This window comes from Pongo pygmaeus, chromosome 6 (genome assembly GCF_028885625.2).
Source record: "Pongo pygmaeus isolate AG05252 chromosome 6, NHGRI_mPonPyg2-v2.0_pri, whole genome shotgun sequence".
Classification (NCBI taxonomy): domain Eukaryota; kingdom Metazoa; phylum Chordata; class Mammalia; order Primates; family Hominidae; genus Pongo; species Pongo pygmaeus.
Genome location: NC_072379.2, coordinates 129,854,304 through 129,872,917, shown reverse-complemented (window position 1 = coordinate 129,872,917; position 18,614 = coordinate 129,854,304). Strand labels below are relative to the sequence as shown.

Here is an 18,614-nt window from a genome sequence, read left to right as displayed (position 1 = left end):
CTGACTTCAGCAGGAATCAAGGACAAAATAATTGAATGATAAAGGAAGATGGAAGCAGCTATAATCAGCTGTTCAGTTCCAGTAACAGGAAAAGTAGTCCTCAAACTTTAGAGGACATAAGAATGACCTAGGATGCCAGTTAAAATTCATTTTCCTGGGCTCCTCCCCGGAGATTCTGAGTCCAAACTTGGGTAATTCTTAGTTTTTAAGTTTTGGTTGATCACTAGTATAGCATAAAGATTAATATATTTTTAAGAGTTTTTACCACTCTTTGGTAAAGTTTGCTATCCTCAGGGAGCCCCAAAATTATGGCTTAGAATTCTTGGCTTAAAAAATGAGCCACACCATCCCCACACCTATGTATGACTCTCAGGCAGTCATGTAACATGAACAAGCTTTGGCAGTGGTGTGAGACTTATTTGTAAATTGCCAGTGTCAACATAATTCTTTTCTCATTGGCATTGCCTAGTTAAGGAGTCAAGTCTCACTGTAGTTTGTTCTCTCTGTGGTTTCCGTAGGGTTGGGGAGAATGCTACAGAAAAACGAACCCTCTCTAGTTTTGACTGTCTAGGGAGTAAAAAAAAAAAAAAAGCCTGTCATCTTTCTGAATTAGGATATAAGACGCCTGCCCTGAAGGTGGCAAATCAGACTTCCACACGCATTGCCTTCATTTAGCCAATAGCCCGCTGTGAATGTGTATATTACGATGTGCAGTTTCATTCATCAAGGGGATTTCGGGCTCCAGCAGCACGCAGCCTCCAGTCTTGAGTGACTCCTGGGCTTTGGCTCAGCAGTAACTCCTCCATAAAAACAAGTGTGTGCATCTGGCTGTTAGAAGAATTCATGCTCATCCGGGTAAGGATAAACTGGAGAAATTATTCCTTTTTTTCCCTTTGGGTGGTTTTGAGGTTTTAGAAAAACTGATCCTCTCTTTGAGAAGAGTTCAGAACTATTTGTCTGAAGTTTTTCCATCCAAACTGCTTTATCGTATTATCCACTGTCTTACCCTTTTCCTGTGAAATCTACCCTCTTCAAAACATAGTTTCATTTTCAAAATTTAAAAGATAAGATTCCGTTTTTCTTTCCGTGCATGAAACTTTAAAAATTAAATCACCACAGTTGCTACTGGCTTAGAAGTGGGGTCTTATGTTTTTAGGAAGTATACTTTAAAAGTTAGGCAGAGGGGAAATCTATGTTTGCATTTGATTTATGAAACAATGACTGTTATGTTAAAGGGCGGATTTTCAGACATACTACTTGATCTGCTCTGACAAGCTATAAGCTCTCTCTCTCTGCCACTTTTCCCCTGATCTGTGTTCTAATGGTGGAATCAGCTCATCTTTTTTCCTTAGGCCTGTGGTTTAGTCTGTGTACATTCAGCGCAGTGGCGTTTTTCTTGAAGAAGTGACTAAGGCTTCTTGGATGAATTCTGCCTTTGAAAGACGTGGTAGAATTGCATCAGAAAGGCATTTACAGTAAATGGCTACCCCCCTTCCTGTAATGACCGCATGTGAAAGAATGCATTAATTCTTGTTTTGAGGAAATGAGAGTTGTAGAGTTCTATGAAAAACTCCCTTTTTTACCATTAGCCAGGTTTGAATGTTCACATTTTAAAAATCAGGCTCATTTTGTGCTATCTAAATAAAAGTCACAAAGATACAGCTTTCCACTCCATGTTCTATGTGGAGTAACCAATCATCCTGAACTCAAAAAGAGGAAATTATGTTGAATATGGCTGCAGTTAATGGCATAAGCCTAAACTAAATTAATTTCTTCATAGTCTTTTTTTTGTATTAAGTTACTGTGCTTCCTAGCTATGTTGCTGATTTGTCCATCAGGATTTGATTCTCATTGCGACGGACGATGAAGACTAAAAGGAAACTCCCATAGATGCTCTGGTCAGGAGTTCTCATGGAAGTAGTACCGCCCCCTAGGTGACAGAGTGGAAATTTATGAGGGTGTTCTGGTGGTACAATGAAGGATTTTTCTGGGTTTTTTTTTTTTTTTTTTTTTTTTTGAGATGGAGTCTCACTCTGTTGCCCAGACTGGAATGCAGTGGTATGATCTCGACTGACTGCAACCTCCACATCCTGGGTTCAAGCAACTCTCCTGCTGCAGCCTCGCGAGTAGCTGGGATTACAGGCCCACACCACCACGCCCAGCTAATTTTTGTATTTTTGGTAGAGACGGGGCTTCCCCATGTTGGCCAGGCTGGTCTCAAACTCCTGACCTCAGGTGATCCGCCGGCCTCAGCCTCCCAAAGTGCTGGGATTACAGGCATGAGCCACCTCGCCCAGCCTAATGAAGGATATTTCATGAGTGAGAGCGAGAGAACTTAATGTCCCGCAGTAGAAAAGATATAAAGAATTGCCCTGTAGTACACATGACTTCCAGTTGTCCTGTTGGACATTCATGTAGGGAAAGATCAGTTTATAATTTTCTGAACCTAGACTTAACTCTATTTTTTCATAAAAATGCAAAATAATTTTTGCATACTTTTAATATACACAGAATAGATTCATTTTCATTCTCTGGTCCACCTATACTACTTTCATTTTCCTGCACTTTTAATATGGAAAGCTTCTAATCTGACTTCTCTTAACAAGCTTGTTCTTTCTAAGTAAGTTACAAGCATCTATTTGATTACATAGTTAATTGCACCTGAAAATTATTTATATAATGAAATGTGAAGTATTTTTTATTATAAATTGCTTCTTTTAGATTATCTTTTATGTTACATTTAGGATATTCATGTTTTAAAGCTGCATGTACAGTAGTTAATATTATCAACAAATTTGATTTTAGAGTAGTAAATGGGACATGACAGAATTTTTTTGTCATATAAAGAGGGCTATGAGACTAATGGGTAGGGTTTTGAACCAGTGAACCAATCCCTGCCTCAATGTTTAAGGAAGGAGGGTATGCAGATTACCCAGATAGGAGGGATGCTTATCTTCTTCATGAAGCTCCCCAGGGAAGATTTCACGTGTACCTCATTAATTTGTATTAGTATTTTGAAATCTTCATATTAAGCTAGTTCTTCTGTATTAATATTTTCTAGGAGTCTTCATATGTCACTCTAAAAACATGACCGGGCCAGGTGCAGTGGCTCATGCCTATAATCCCAGAACTTTGGGAGGCCGAGGCAGGTGGATCACTGAGGTCAGGAGTTCGAGACCAGCCTGGCCAACATGGTGAAACCCCGTTTCTACTAAAAATACAAAAATTAGCTGGGCATGGTGGCAGGTGCCTGTAATCCCAGCTACTCGGGAGGCTGAGGCAGGAGAATCACCTGAACCCGGGAGGCGGAGGTTGTAGTGAGCTGAGATTGTGCCATTGCACTACAGCCTAGGTGACAGAGCAAGACTATGTCTCAAAACAAAACAAAACATGGCCGGGCACGGTGGCTTACACCTGTAATCCCAGCATTTTGGGAGGCCATGGTGGGCGGATCACCTGAAGTCAGGAGTTCAAGACCAGCCTGGCCAACATAGTAAAACGTTGTCTCTACTAAAAATATAAAAATCAGCCGTGTGTGATGGCACACTCCTGTAATCCCAGCTATTCAGGAGGCTGAGGCAGGAGAATTGCATGAACCTGGGAGACAGAGGTTTCAGTGAGCCGAGATTGCACCACTGCACTCCAGCCTGGGTGACAGAGTGAGACTCTGTCTCAAAAAAACAAAACGAAAACAAAAAAAACTATGACTTTTGGTTACTCCCCTTCTATAGAAAAGATGAACAGGTATTGAGAGAAGTAAACTTCTGTAAACTTGCAGAGGAGTTAAAAACAGACTCAGGTTTTCTTGAACAGTGGACGTGGTGGCACTGTCTCTTTGCCATGAACATAGCCCACATATGCCATTACAAACTGTTGACAGTACTGTAAAATATAACACATTCTAGGTAAGGTATTGTCTATATGGTAGATTAAATCAGAAATACAAAGGCTGGGTGCAGTGGCTCACACCTGTAATCCCAACACTTTGGGAGTCTGAGGTGGGTGGAGCACTTGAGGTCAGGAGTTTGAGACCAGCCTGGCCAACATGGCAAAAACCCATTCCTACTAAAAATACAAAAATTAGCTGCACGTGGTGGTGCACACCTGTAATCCCAGCTACTTGGGAGACTGAGAAAGGAAAATTGCTTGAACCTGGGAGGCAGGGGTTGCACTGAGCTGAGATCACGCTACTGCACTCCAGCCTGGGCAACAGAACGAGACTGTGTCTCAGGAAAAAAAAAAAAAAAAAAGAAAGGAAAAAAGAAATACAAGTGTGAGGTTAAGTTACTCAAGCATGTGCACACATAGTGTTCCCTATTGTTATTTGAGGCTTGCATTTTTAATTTCATAGAGCTTTTTCTTATAGTTCTTGTTTTGTTTTTGTTGTTGTTGTTGTTGTTATGTTGATGTAATTCTCAAATATTTCCAGGAATACTAATAAATTGGGGATTTTTTTTAGTTTTTTTAGAAAAAAAATCTTTTTCTTAAATATTCTGTTTCTTTTTTGTTGTTGTTGTTTATATTGGTTTTTCTCTTTCATGTTGCAGACTTTTAAAATATATATTTTTGATTTTCTTTTTAAAAATGAAGTGGCATTACGGCTGCCCAGAAGTTCTGCATGACAGCATCTGCCTCTAGCAGGCTTCAGCCTGGGTACACAGAGCCACCCTGAGCCCTCTTGCTGGAGAACTGCTAGATGTCAGAATGAGGAGGGCTTGACTGTGGGGTTCTCTTAACCACACTAGCTATTTAGTCCTCACCAGACGTTTGTTTAATTTTTTTTAGAGAATTATCTCCCTTTTCTTATTTTTGCTCTGAAGTGGGGAAGCTGTAAGGTTTTTTTTTTATAAAGACAGGAAGTAGTCATGAAAAGAATAATTGTTGATTTCCAGACTTTTCAATTACTCTTCTCCTTTCTACCTTTCTTGTCACCTATGTCACATACAGTTCTTACTTTTTCTGAGTCTGGAGCCTCTTTGGGGTCCAACGGAATAAAATCAACTATTCACTGCCTTGGCAGTGCCCGCTCAGAACTCTCTGGGCTGTAAGCTGCCTCTGCTCAGCTTCATTGCTCAGTGCTCTCCCCACATCCTTCTGGCTTCCTGACATTTGGTGAAATCTCTCAGGCCCCTGAAACTTGTTGTTGTTGTGGGTGTACATACCCCTTTTATAACTGTAGTGGGGTCTTCCGCCATCATGAAAGGAGAAGTACTTTCATTTGTTGATTTGTCAGAAGTATATCTGAACAAGTAAATTGGAAATACCTTTAGTCAGGCATTTAGCCAGGGAAAAGATTAGATGGAGCATGATGACTGCAGTGGGTACTGGGGTTTGGGAAAACGAACCCTCACAATTACTGGATTGGGAGGAAACAGTGGGCTGACATTATTATACAAAGATGCACTTTCCAGCCAGTAAAGACATAGCCATTAATCATAGAGCCCCATAAGAGGATCTTTTAGCTTTGTTGCTAGAAGAAAGTTGCATCTTATAAAACATCCAACTTAGTCATTTAAAAAAATCTTTAAGTAGTGGTACTTGTTCCTGATCTTAATACAAATTAAATGCGGATATGCTTGCTTGATTTCTTCCCTGCCCTTTAGCATAAGAGCTTCTGAGAGAATTTCCTATTCTTCCCTTCTGTACTATTTATTTCTTGGGCTATAGACCCTCATACTCCCTCTTCTTTTTCTTATAAGAAGCAATTCACATTCTCCTTTCCCATCTCCTTTGTGGAAAAAAGCTCCAAACCCTTATTAATTATCCCTTTGTCATGTTCATCAGGTCGGTCCTGAAAGTGTCAGCAGACACTGTAAAGATGGGAAAAGTAAGATGTTGACTAATTAGTTCTTTAACTTTTGTGACACAAGTGGTATCCGTTTGTGTCAGAAGAAAGCCTGAATTGATGTTTCCATCTCATACTTCCCTCCTTTTACTTAGGAAGCAGTTTCTTTGTGAAAAATCCCTGGAGATCTTTCCCAGAGGTATTCCACAGTTAGGGCCAATTACTGCAACATGATGGAAGCTTTAGGTTCTTCTCAGGCCTAGCCTCATTTCTAGCACAATACTAGGAGGCTAAAATCTACCTCTAAAATTTGCAAAGTAATGCTGATGGATGTTAGCTATTTTTAATGTAGCTGCTTAGAGACAACTGAAGATAGTAAGGGTCATAAGGGCCTTCTCCTATCTGACCTCTGTACCCCTATAAGTTGTTTACCAGCTTAGAGCCTCCTGTACAGTTCTAGATCAAAGAGCAGGTCCTCTGAGGCCATGCCCTTGGAAGCAGAGATGGAGAGTAGTGAAATGTACTTAGCTCTGAGGGTGTGAGCTCCCAGGCAAGCAGAACACACTTGGGATTTTATTTCTGGTATTGACCAGAACATCTATCATCAGCCTATGCCAGACACCCCCTTTCCACACCTTGTTTCTCCCACCTATTTCGCATAACTTCCTGGAGATGAAGAATGTTGCTGAGTGCGGATTGTCAGATGTCTGCTGAAAAATGGTGGGCCTAAAAAAACCACTCTGTGACTGCAAGAATGTAGAACACTCCCACACTGGTTCTGGGACCTGGCCTATTGGTTGGCTATCACTGTTGAATGAGAGGAGAACCAGCAAATTCTTTCTCTTCCTCTGGAGGAAATACCTTGTATGGATGGTCCCCCAGAGAAGAGACAGCCATGGCTAGTTGTGAACTGAAGTAATCCAGATACAGGCCCCATTGGATGGGATCTAAGTGTGCAAATCAAATTGCATTCTTCAGGAGGACATGGGGATGTCAAGACAATTAAGGAAATCCTACCATCCCTCCATTTTAATTGATGTAAAATTTACATGCATTGAAATGCACAGACATTCAGTGTACTCCTGTTCCCAGACCCCAGTTAAGAGAGAGAACGTTTCCATCACCAGGTTTCCTCTTGCCCCATTCGGTCATTCCCCACCCTCACTGGCAAAAACTTTCTGCTTTCTGTCATTGCAGTCTTGTTCTTGAGCTTCCTCTACATGGAATCATGCAGTATATACTCTTTTGCGTCTGGCTTTTTTTTTTCCCGCAACAGTTTTATATAGTTGTCTGTATCATTCTTCCTCTATTGCTGGGTAGTATTCCATTGTATGAATAGACCCAATTTTAAACTCTGTTCTCTTGTTGACTGACATTTTGATGGTTTCCCCATTTTTGGCTATTATGAATATTAAGCTGCTGTGAATGAGTTTTCTCTCACTCTCACTCTTTTCTTTTTATTTTTTTATTTTTTATTTTGAGACAGTCTCACTGTGTCACCCAGGCTGAGCTGCAGTGGGGCAATCTCAGCTCACTGCAACCTCCGCCTCCCAGGCTTAAGCGATTCTCCTGCCTCAGCCTTCTGAGTAGCTGGGACTACAGGCACGCACCACCACACCTGGCTAATTTTTAAAATTTTAGTAGAGACGGGGTTTCACCATGTTGGCCAGGCTAGTCTCAAACTCCTGACCTCAAATGATCCACCAGTCTCGGCCTCTCAAAGTGCTGGGATTACAGGCGTGAGCCACCACACCCGGCCCACTCTCACTCTTTTTTAGGTTTAATTGCTGCACCATACAGTAGGTGTATGTTTACCTCTGTAAGAAACTGCCAAGTCATTTTCCAAAATAATTGTACCATTTTCCACTCCAACAAGCAATTTATGAAAGTTCCAGGTGACCCAGTATCTTAACATTGTATATTGCTGGTTTTTCTACTTATAGCCGTTCTCTTGGATATGAAGTAGTATCTCATTGTAGTTTTCAATTTGCATTTTCTAGATGAATCACATATACTTATTGGCCATTTATGTATCTTCTCTTTTGAAGTGTCTGTTCAAGTCGTTTGAGTCTGTTTTTCTTTTGCCTGTTTTAAAATTGGATTGTCTTTCTTATTATTTTGGTTGGTAGGAATGTTACACATATTCTGAATAAAATATTCTTGTCAGAAGTTTATAATGCAAATACTCTGCCAGTCTGTGGTCTACCTGTGTTTTTTAAAAGTGTCTTTTGATGAGTAGAAGGTTTTAATTTTGAAATAATTTCATTGATCAAAAATGTTTTTCCTTTGTGAGGCTAAGGCAGGGGAGGATCGCTTGAGCCCAGGAGTTTGAGAGCAGCCTGGGTAACACAGCAAGACCTCAACTCTCTAAAAAAAATAAAATATATTTTTAAAAATTAAAAAAAAGTTTCTATATTATCTGTATTTTTTGTTTCCTAAGTAATCCTTGCCTCCCCAGGATTGTACAGATAATTTCTCTGTGCTTTCTGTTAGAACACTTATAGCTTTAGCTTTTATGCTTTAATTTATGATCTATCTCTAGTTGATTTTTGTATATGGAATTAAGTAGAAGTCAAGGTTCATATTTTTGCATACATTTTCCCAGTTGTTCTAACATGGATTGTTGGAAAGACTTTCCTTTTTCCATTGAATTGCTTTGGCGCCTTTCTTGAAAATCAGTTTTCCATATATGTGTGGGTCTGTTTCAAAGGAACTTAAAGAATGTTTGTATAGATCACATGCGGCATGTACTCAAATCTAGGAAATAACAGTTCACATTGGTCAACCCTCAAGTGACTGGCATACTCTTTAACTTCTGTATCGTGAAACATTTATGTCAAAGATCACTGATGGAAGCTGCATGTGGTGGGAGGCATTTTTTGCTTGTTTTTTGAAGCTAACCCTGCTGAAGCCTCCAGAAGTTCCAACATTCCCATGTTAAATGTGATGTTCTTATCTGCACAGAAATAGACCATAAAAAGTGAGATCTGGCCTGAGCCTGCAGGCGACTTCAAGAAGAACAAAATTAACTTCACTTTTCTTATCTGAAAAGTTGGATATGTGTGGATTCAAAAATGAGTAATTTGGAACTTATCATAATGAAATGTGGGCCAGACAAAAAATAAATACTCTTAAGTAAGATGTTTTTCATAATGTAAAGAGGCTTGTAAAGGAAAAAATTGTTTTAATAACAAGTATATTATATGCAAAAGTAGATCTGATTTTAAACAAGCCTTGTCTATGAGTAGAATCTCTACTTGGAAAGGTTTTTGTAAACGGTTTGGTTGAGCATATTTATTTGAATATAGAACTTTCTTTCTTTTAAAAGATTCCTTGATTTGGAAACCAAAGGCTGAATAGAGTAGGAAATGCACCCAAATTATTCTGTTAGAAAGGTAGAATAAATGGTGATGCTCTCTTTTGACACTACATTTTAGGACTTTGAATTTGGTACTTTCATGGTGTGGTGGTGTAGGGAAGTGATTAGCACGGGACTCTGAGGCTGGGCTGCCTGGATTGGAATACCAGCTCTGCTACTGAACACAGGTGAAGGAATCGACGTTCTTGTGTCTCTCCCTAAATGGGGAGAATAAGAGTACCTGCCTCATGGTTTGGGTTAAAGTATACAAAAGGCTTAGAGCTGTGCCTGGTTCATAGTGAGCACTATGTAACTGCTGGCTGGTAATAATATATTAACTTTATAATAAAGGAGCACCAAAAAAGGAATTAGTAAAGGAAAAACATATAAAGCAAAAGTGCATTCCACTCTCCTGTGATTCAGCTGTCTCAATCTTCATAATAGACTCCCCAGTTGGCTGAATCGGTCACGTTTTGTTATTAATTCCCATTCCCTCAAAAGGATATAGAATTAAAGTGTTTTCTTTTGAGCTCCTTGGGAAATGCTTGCTCTGAAAATACCCAGGGATGCTTCATATTCATTACCAGAATTATTTGTCTCTACAAAAGGACTTTGCAAGGAGAGACGCATTTCAAGTTTACGTCGTCCTCTCCACTCATTTGAAATACCACCTTCCCAAGCCTGTGTTTGGACTTGTATCTTTGTGCTCAGCTCCTGGCCCCTGTTTCTGCTTTCTCTAGCAGTTTCCTGGCAAAAGTGGGAATGAGAGCTGAGCCTGGGAGAAGTGGCCAGGACAGGCCTCTCCCCACTCAGCTTCCCACCACCACCCGGGCAGCCAGGAAGAGCCTGGACTGTGATCACCTGCCCACATTTAGTAGGGTTGACAGCACCAGAAACAAAATCTGGCTTAGACCAAACATGAAGGTCTGTTACTAATGATGTAATTTCCGTCAAAATCCCCCATTTGGGTTGCACAGACAGACTGGGTTTGACTGTAGAATGAAGAGGGATTGTGCTGCACATTGTCATGGGGGGCCATCGTGTTCTGTGTAGACCATTGTCTTTGTTGTACATATGTGATGAAGGCCTACAGAAAATTGATGTCACTTACTACAGCTGACTTCCCGGATCTCACTGTGTGGAAGATGCGACTTCTCACAAGGCCCTGCTCAGCATAGTCACGGTTTTGTTTATGTTCTTAGTGTTGTTTGATAGATGCCACACATGCATAGAGGACTGGGATGTGGCGCCCATGACTTGGCAGGTGGGAGAAACACACTTGAGGAGGCAGCTTTCCACTCTCCAGCGGCTGATCTGTGCCATCCCAGTGCCCCTGCATCTCCCAGCGGTTCTGCACACACTACCCACTCTCCACCTCCTGCATCTCAGTACTTACTCTCAGTAACTGGCCATCCCTCCGGTGTCAGAGGGAAGAGAGTCCAGAAGGTGGACTGACTTAGGTTCTCGCTGTGAATCAGCACTCCTCATCTGCACCTGCCTGGCTTTCCTTGCCTCCTGTTTCAGTGGAAGGGGAGTCCTTCCTCGTGTCCAAGGCCCTGAACCCCATGCCCTTCCCTCTCACCTTCTCAAAGACTTTCTCTCTCTGACCATGTACTTTTTATTCCCCACTGACTTTGTCCTGCCAGCACTGAAACCTACTTAAGTCTTTCCCATTTTAAACAACACAGGCCTTCAGTATCACCCTGCCTTTCGTTACCTCTCCATTCACTTCTCCTGCCAGGGCCAGCCTTTTGGAAGAATTGTCTCTAGTTACTCCCTCCCTGTCCTCAATCCTGCCCACCCCTCAGGCTGCTCCAGTCTGGCTTTTGCACTGGTGACCAAGTGGATTCCGCTGTAGCCGAAGCCAATAGTCGCCCTCCTCTCTTTGCTGTGGGCCACGTTCGTCAGATGCATTTGGATTCTTGTCTTCCCCAACCTCTCAGTGGTGAGCAGGGTTTGACTCATTCTCCTCCCTGGCCTTTGAAGACTCACCCTACCCTTCTTGCTTTTCCTTCTCATTGCCCTTTTCAGGTTCTTTCTATCAGTCTCTAAGCTCCTTACTAATATTCCAGTGCCCACTGGGCATCTGCACTTGGATATCTTGTTGGCACCTCTTATCCAAGAGGTTCCAAATTGATCCAAATACCTAAGCTTGAAACCTATGACTTATTGATCCTTTCTCCTCACCTTCAGAATCCAGTAAGAAGGCAAATCTGGTCAGAATTCTACCTATCAGCAATTTTCAAACCCATCTACTTTATCTGTCATGTCCTTCTTTTTGGTCACCATGACCTTTTATCTGTGTTAATGGATTAGCAACTCTGTCCCTGCTAAATTTCCCCTAATCCATTCTCTGACTGCCTTCAGGGCGATGCTTCTAAAAGCATCCTCATCCTTCTCCTTCCCTGCTTTACTTCTTACCCATTTGTTAAATGTCCTGTACCCAGATTGATGGGGGCCTCTGCAGAGCACGTGTTCCAGCCTGTGCATAACCAGGTCATCACAGCACTAACAAGTTCATGGGGAGTTGGAGAAGAGAGTTGTTTCCCACTCCACAGAACTTTATGAAAATCCCAAATGTAAATCAACCACTCCTGCCGCAGAGCTCTTGGTCATGGGCTTTGTATCCCTTCCATCCTTCCTCAGCCTCTCCCATCTGCAGTAACCCTACCCTATTTCTCCCTCTTTACTTATTCAGAGCATCTCAGTTCTTTCCTGAATGTTCTGATCCTTAAGTTTCATTCCTGTCTTGTCTTTGTTTGGGTTTCCCTAGAAGCAGATTTTGAAAAAACATGCAATCTGGTCTGACTTCACTACTTATGAGCTGTGAGACTTCTCCGTGCCTCAGTTTCCTTATCAGTAAGATTCTACTTTATAGGATTGTAGGGAAGATTAAATTATGCATAGAAAGTTTTAAAGCCCTATCTGACCTATAATGGTGGTCAATAAAGCTTGCTGTGATAACAGTGATTAGTATTATTATTAAAAATATCACTACCTTAGGGTTGCCATCCTCAACCAATCTAGCTAGACCAGATTAGAGCCCCGTCTTACGTGTACTAATAGCATTGTATGCCTCCTTTACATTGTAATTGCCAGTTTGCAACAGGAAGGATGATGAAATATTGTTCATCATCTAGCACCTAGCCCAGTGCCTGGCAGAGTTATACAAGATGTACTCAAGTATTTTTTGAACAAAATTAATGAATAAAATGACTTGTAGAAAGAGCATTCCAATTACACTTGCTTTCTCACCTTTAAATAGCCACCTCTTTAAAAAAAATAAAACACGGCCAAGCGTGGTAGCTCATGCCTGTAATCCCAGCACTTCGGAAGGCCAAGGTGTGCGGATCACCTGAAGTCAGGAGTTTGAGACCAGCCTGGCTAACATGGTGAAACCCTGTCTCTACTAAAAATACAAAAATTAGTTGGGCATGGTGGCGTGTGCCTGTAATCCCAGCTATTCAGGAGGCTGAGGCAGGAGAATTGCTTGAACCGAGGAGGCAGAGGTTGCAGTGAGCCGAGATTGCACCATTGCACTCCAGCCTGGTCAATAAGAGTGAAACTCCATCTCAAAATAAATAAATATATTAAATAAAACACAACAAACAAAATAGAACTCTTCTACAGGGGCTTGTCTTTAAATCTGGCATTTCTCAGTGACCTTGGGGAAGCCTCTCTAGACATCTGAGTCCTGGAACAGTTCTATCTGAGAGCTTCGGTCCAGCTCTAGAATTCTTTAAATCTGTGGTAATAGCACGAAATGGGTATTGAGTACATTTTAAGAACACTCAGAGTTTCCCTTATGCTTATGTTTTTTCCTGTTGATGAGAAAATGTCATCATGTTGCTTGGATTTGTAGGTTCTTTCCTAGTTGTGGGGAGTTTTTCCAAGCTGGCTATTATGAGAGGGTCTCAAAAAAAACCACAAAGAAGTTTGGTATATTATGTTCAAATTACACACAGTATCCCTTCTTATTTTCACTTTTGATCTGGATTTTCACTTCTGAGCTGACTTCTATAATTTATATTTAAAGAATTTAGTCTCAGAAATAAGGTCATTTGATGCTTGCATCATTGACACTCCTTAAACCTTTCTTGCATTCCAAATCGGAAACTTATTCAGGACTTCTAATTCTGATGATTTCTTTCTTTCTTTCATATATTTATAGATGAAATATATATATATACACACACACATATACACAGATAAGACTATATCTATATGTAAATACAGATACTTAAAATATATACGTATGTATTTTAATTGTGGTAAAATATATAACAGAAAAATTACCATCTTAACCATGTTTAAGTACACAGGTCATTGGTATTAAATACATTCACATTGTTGTGCATCCATCACCATCATCGATCTCAAGAATCTTTTCATTTTGCAAAACAGAAACTCTGTCCTCATTAAACAACAACTCCCCATTCCCTCCTCCCCCCAGCTCCCCTGCAACCACCATCGTACTTTCTGTTTCTTTGAATTTGACTATTCTAGGTACCTCAAATAAGTGAAACCCTACAGTATTTGTCCTTTTGTGACTGGCTTATTTCACTTAGCACAGTGTCCTCAAGGTTCATCTAATGTTGTAGGATTACAACAACATTGTAGCATTGACATGATTTCTTCGCTTTTTAAGGCCGAATAATATTCCGCCGTGTAGATATACCACATTTTATATATCCATGTGATGGACACGAGTTGATGGACACGGGTTGCTCTCATGTTTTGGCTGTTGTGAATAATGCTGTTAGGGACGTGGGTGTACAAATACCTGTTTTAGTTCCTGCTTTCAGTTCCTTTGGATCAAATAAGTTATTGATCCTTTTCTATTGACGCTTCTGTTTTCATGGACTCTTGCCTTACTCTTTTGATCATTTACCGTTCCTCCCCCCATCGACCTTTGGGCCATTTTTCTGGTAATGTCCGTACTATCAAGGTTCTCATACTTCAGTTGGACCCTCACAGAACTGCTGCCTGGAGAAAACAGTTTGACAGCTAAAAAAAAAATATATGATTCATTATCACCTCCTACACACACACACCAATTCCTACTGTTTTCTGAAGATATACCAGTGGTTCCTAAATTTAAAAAAATAAATATCTTGGTCATAGGGCAAATTTTTATAGCTATTGATATTCTGTATTTTGAAATTTAACTGTTGATAATAGCTTCTCGATGTATTAGTCCTCTAATTGTGATACTGTTATCTGTTTCTTATTATGAAAACAATATATGACAATCACAGAAAATTTGTAAGGTGTAGAAAAGTATTACACACAATGGCACTACCTAAAAGCAACAACTGTTAACATTCTGATGCATAGGCTTCCAGTCTCTTTCATGTAAATTTTTACATAGTAAAGATCACATTGTTTTGCACCTTCTTCTTTGCATTTAATAATAAATATAAGAATTTCTGACTGGGTGTGGTAGTTCATACCTGAGTAGCTGGGAGATTGAGTTGGGAGGATAGTTTGAGCACAGGAGTTCGAGGTTACAGTGAGCTATGATTGTACCATTGCACTTCCCCTGAAGACCCCATCTCAAAAAAAAAAAAAATTTCTTGTTAAAAAGTATTTGCAAGTATTTTCATGATTTTATAAAGCTGAGAAACATTTAGAGGGTGATAATTAGCATAAATAGAATTTTTCCAGTTATAAAAACAATATATTACAGAAAATGCCAACCATCTCAAGATTATAAAGAAGTAATAAAAAATCTAATGTCCGTCTGCCCTTTTTAAGCTTTTTTAATGTATCCTAATCCAGTCTCAAGACCAGCTTGTCCCTTCTTCTTCACTTTCTGTTTTACCTGGCAACAGTAGTCTCATGTTTACGTATGATTTTATATTCAGCATTTGCACCCAACATTATATTTTGTCATTTCCAGTATCATGAAGCATTCTTCAAAAATCATGATTTAAGCGTATTAATTTTTACTGTGATCTGTTTAGTCACATGCTCCATTCCATCTTTGGATGTTTAAGTTGTTCCCAATTTTATGCTTTTGCTAAGTATGTCCCTGTATAGTTATCTTCCTATGTATCTATGATAATTTCCTTAGGAGATATTTATAAACATCTTAGGAGTCAAAACAGTTTTAAGGCTGAAAAAATACACATATTGCTGATTTCCTCAAATGGTTGTCTCACCTCACTTCATGAGCTTTCCTTTTTTTGTTGTCCATCTTTGTGATTGGTGAAATGAATTTCGATGTTTGCTCATGAAATCGAGCATTTTTTCATATTAATTGGCCTTTTATATTTTTGCGTGAATTGTCTGTTATTACATTTTACCTTTTACATTCAAATACTATAAAGAATATTATCCTGTTACAGCTATTTTATTTTTTGCTTATTACCTTTTTATTTATTTAGAGACAAGGCCTCCCTCTGTCACCCGGGCTGGAATGCAGTGATGCAACCATAGCTCACTGCAGCCTGGAACTCCTGGGCTCAAGTGATCCTCCAACCCTAGCCTCTGCTAGGACCACACATATGTGCCACCATGCCTTGCTAGTTTTTAAATTTTTTTGTAGGAACAGGATCTCACTATGTTGCCCAGGCTGGTCTCCAAGCCTTGAGCAATCCTCCTGCCTCAGCCTCCCAGAGTGGTGGGATTACAGGTGTGAGCCAACACACCTGGCCTTTTTTTGCTTACCTTTCAATTCTGTTTGCTGTTTTTTGACATATAGGGGTTTTACATTTTGTTTCATTGCTTCTATAAAGCTAAATCTTCTTTTCCCATTCCAAATTCAGAAAGAATTTTCTACTAATTTAGCTTTCTTCCTTTTTTTCCTTTTATATTTAACTCTTTAATCTCCACAGAATTAATTCTGGTGAATCTTATGAAGTAGGAGTTAATTTTACTTTTTCTAGAATATTATCTGGTTCTTGTGTTTATTCAGAATCCCAGTATAGCTGTGACATGAACCAAAACAAGTGATTTTTCTTATTTTAGTGCTTTGATTTTCCCATTAGGAAAAATGAGGAAGCTGTGAGTATCAGTGGAAGGAACGAGCCAGGAAGAGGGACTGGAACCATCTCAGAAGCCATGCCTCTCAGGCTGGAACTTGCCCTGTCTCCTTGCAGATGAGGTAGGAGGCTCAGCACGGGCTGGTGGGAGCAGCCCACAGCAGCAGTGAGGGTCAGTGGGCCTGTGAGTTAAGAAGAAGGTGGCACAGAGCGAGGGTCTCTGGATCCTGACTGTTTGACTTTTCCATGACTAGGATAAGTAGCCAGGGCTTGGCTAGTTGGAGAGTTACTCGAACCTCAGGTGACAGTTGTAAGGCAGCACATGGTGAAAAAGAGTCCTAGCCTGAGAAAGTCCAAAATCTTGGGTCTGGTTTCAGTTCACTCACCTATCTGTGTGACACAGCAAAGTCTCTTAACTTCTCTAATTTTCTGATTAGTAGTATAGTTGCAGGAATTAAATAAAAATGGTCCTGATTACTCAGAGATTCATTTACTGATTACTCTTTTTGTGATCTGAATAAAGAGTACAACATCTCTCAAAAGGTAACAATTTGATGTTTCAGGAAATTAGGGAAGTTAAGAGACTTTGCTGTATTTATTATACAGATAGTTGACTGACAGCTGAGCCCGGACCCAAGATTCATTTATAAAATGAAGGAGTTGAGAAGTACATCCTCTGAGGTTTATCCTAAATAAACTAAAGTCTAGGCAAGTGGCTGAGCTAGGTTTGCCATGAATCAATCTGCTGAGTATATTTCTTGGTAACTAGTTCATCTTTCCTTAATTCAGTCAACAAATATGATATCAAGTTTAGTAAGATGATGACAGATGTCATGTAATACTCCATCTGGAAGATTGTGTGCTTCTCAGCTTCCCTAACTTTTCTTAATCTACCTTAAGCTTCCTTTCTGAAAGGTTTCTGTCTTTCCTAACAGTCTCTTCTTTCCGCCAGCTACCTCTTGTGTTTAAGAATTAAAGGAAGATGAGCTAGGAATCAAGAAATACGCTAAACTGATTCCTGTCACTGGCGCCACCCTGCCACTTGCCCAGAGCTGTGGTATAAATTTTTTTAATAGGCTGAAATAAAAATATGAATAGTATTTTGGTATTAAGCATTAAATTGATAAAAGTAAAGGCTATGAGATACACCTGCTCTCAACCATGTTAATTTTTTTATTATTGGTATTAATAAATTATTACTTATTAACATATTAATAAGAATTGCATTGAGAAACAAAGCATCCACAGGCCAAATCTTTTGAATTTCAAGTGTTTATATTAATGTGTTGTATTCTAGAAAAGTAGAATTGTCTTAAGTAGCTTTGTAATATAAAGTCATCTATCAGCCCATTACACCTATTAGAATGTTTTAACCTTTATCTCCCACTTTTTTGTTTCTAGACTGAGTGTACTTGGTCTGGTATTTGTGGCATAACTTATGGAACACATAAGAATGATACAGATACTACTTAATGATGACCTAGTACAAGCTTAGATAGCTAAGGTCAAAGCTTCTATGGCCCTAACATTTTCCTCTTGAAGAATGTATTTGCTGTAATAAAATACAGTGGCTACTTGAAATCTATAAACTTATGTGAGGTCTGGATAAATCTGAGCAACTTTCTTCTTTGTGCTCCAGGAACCCACGCACTATATATATAAATAAAGCTTAAGTAAACATCACTGCAATCTGTGTTTTGTTTGATTATATTACGTATTGCCTGATCTTTCAATAATGATGAAAAATAGCCTTTAACATAAACCATGAATGGATATGAGCTTCAGGGAAACAGTTTCTTGGATAATTAAACTTTAATTTCTCACCGTGCATTCCTAGGATCTTGTAATATTTTTTAAAACAGTCCTGGGGATTTATTTTTAAGGCGTCCAAATGAATTATTAGTTCTCAAAAGCCATAGTATATTCATGGGTCGATATATCCCCACAACACTATTTTTAAACTGCTTAGTTTATTTTTCTTAGCGTGCTCATCTGCTGCATAATTTTCTTTGCTATGTATGGGTCACATGATTCCTCCCGTCCATAACTCACGCACTTAAAATTCTCACTTCCTGATTGAGCCATCAGATTACGTAAAATGTAAATCAGCCTGAATACCTAGGAGCAGGAATTTTAAGGGAGAAAATGCCGTTTTCTTTTTCTGTGTCATTATTAACCCTTAAATATCAGAGTGAGTGTCTGTTCACCTATTTGTATTTGGAAACGAGATACTGTTAGGGGTTTTTCCTTGGCCCTTCCCTTTCAGATTGAATCAGACTTTGCTGCTTTCCTTATACAAAATAATGTACCAACTAGATAGACGGTGGGAGTGGTATCGTTGCAGGAATGAAACCAAAAGGGTTCCGATGATTGAGAGAGATTCATTTATTTTTTAACTCTTCTCATGATCTGAATGAAGAGTACAGCATCTATCAAAAGGTAACAATCTAATATTTCGGAATTGCAAGTGGCCATTTAGCCTTTC

At 39.6% G+C, this 18,614-nt stretch overlaps 1 long non-coding RNA gene across 2 annotated transcripts in view; it reads left to right on the top strand.

Annotated features, from left to right (window-relative positions):
* The window catches only part of LOC129040624 (uncharacterized), a 141,361-nt gene extending 123,543 nt beyond the window's left edge, over window positions 1–17,818 (top strand). For both annotated transcript variants that reach the window (XR_010126989.1, XR_008503691.2), the window contains one exon: window positions 16,136–17,818. This is a non-coding gene — a long non-coding RNA (uncharacterized LOC129040624). The remainder of the gene's footprint in view (window positions 1–16,135) is intronic.
* Window positions 17,819–18,614: the final 796 nt, after the last annotated feature.